This window comes from Vigna unguiculata, chromosome 4, assembly GCF_004118075.2.
Source record: "Vigna unguiculata cultivar IT97K-499-35 chromosome 4, ASM411807v1, whole genome shotgun sequence".
Classification (NCBI taxonomy): Eukaryota; Viridiplantae; Streptophyta; class Magnoliopsida; order Fabales; family Fabaceae; genus Vigna; species Vigna unguiculata.
Genome location: NC_040282.1, coordinates 10922787 through 10924456, shown reverse-complemented (window position 1 = coordinate 10924456; position 1670 = coordinate 10922787). Strand labels below are relative to the sequence as shown.

At 29.9% G+C, this 1670-nt stretch overlaps 1 non-coding gene across 1 annotated transcript; it reads right to left on the bottom strand.

Annotated features, from left to right (window-relative positions):
* Window positions 1-1267: 1267 nt before the first annotated feature.
* TRNAG-GCC lies at window positions 1268-1338 on the bottom strand. Its single transcript has one exon. It is a non-coding gene; the product is annotated as a tRNA-Gly (tRNA).
* Between the last annotated feature and the right edge of the window lie 332 nt (window positions 1339-1670).

Sequence of the window (1670 nt, the reverse complement as noted above, 5' to 3'; positions counted from 1 at the left end):
GTTTTAAGAGGAAATCGTCCGGGGACTATACATTTTTTGCTTGGAGAAATTGTGTGGGAGAACACGTTTTGCCTGAATTTATAATTTTTAAAAAAATTGTCTAATTTCGTAATATCCCTAACTGAAATGCCTAGTAAAAAAAACGGATATTAATTAACTAAATGCAATCATATTTCCATGTTTAGGTGTATTGGCACCATAGGTAGATGACTTCAGTAAAACCTTGCTGTGCCAAAATCATGTATATTGCAGTAGTAACGGCTTGAATATCTTTGAGCAAACCTGCAAAATATTCACTTTGGTCAATGATCTACTTTCATAGATTTACTGCACCCTTCACATGACTAATTATTACTTGCACCTTGGATTTATTTCCTAGTCCCTTGTACTCTCCTTCCAGCAGTATATAACCTTATTTATTATTATTTTAGTTTATATGATCTTTCTTTGCACTCTTAAATCACCACATTGTATTTTTAAGTGTAAAGCAACGAAATGAGTCAGAAGAAGTCAACAATTTTGTTTCTATTTTGTTGATTATTTCTTGATTATTTTCCAGGCTACACGGTGTTTGCTATGAGAAAAACCCTTGGCAGCATTGATCGTTGTTAATGGCTCACATTGTACTACTTTTCTTTTTAGTAATGCTATTTAATCTTTATAGTTGTATGCTATATTTGATATGGATGGTCATCAAGTCCCTCAACAAATGGTAATGGAAGTTGGAGACACTTTCAAGAGAATTGCCACACTTTCAAGGATTCAAAACTCAAGATTTGATGAGTAGCATAATGTAATTGTCATTGGTTATAGGTACCATGCTTACTAACTATCATCTCAAGGATATATCTACCATGAAATATAAAACAAGGAAATGTAATGCATTGGGGTTTTCCATTGAGGTATTGAATCGATAAACCAGATGACCAATTCAGACATCGTGGATGACCATGCTTTTCAAGTTACATTAGTCAAATCCCCTTTTAAATTTGGAACGAATCTAAGTTTAACATCCCTTTAGTTCTTGTTTACTAAATTAAAATTTTATATTTTTTAAAAAATAATGTCATTTCTTATTGATTTTCATGTATTTAAAACTCTTAACTATCCATTTTACAAATTAAATTGATTAAATGATTTTTATTTCAAAATATTATGTTTCAAACCCTAATTAGCATGATATCTTTTAAAAATTGTATTAAATGTCTTCCTCCACGTTCACTTTCAATTTCAAATTTAATCTCACCTAGTATGACAAAAAACCAATTGCACCAGCCGGGAATCGAACCCGGGTCTGTACCGTGGCAGGGTACTATTCTACCACTAGACCACTGGTGCTGTTGTATTATTAATTATAAATATACTAGAGGACTACATATTTATAAAACTTTAATGTATTAGAAGTAATATTTTATTTAATAAACTACACTCTGTGTGTGTGTCTTTTTTTTTTTAATTATATATGTGTGAATTATAGTGTTCGATGATTTTTCGATTAATTGAATAAAAGATAATTATATTATAATATTTTAAAATTTTAAAAGCATAAATACATCACCCAACATGAAAACCGAGAGAAATAGGTCAAGTAAATAATGGGAAAAGTGTTATCTAAACATATATATCCATATATAATTTTTTTTTTTGTTAAGAGTTGATGCATTTATCCT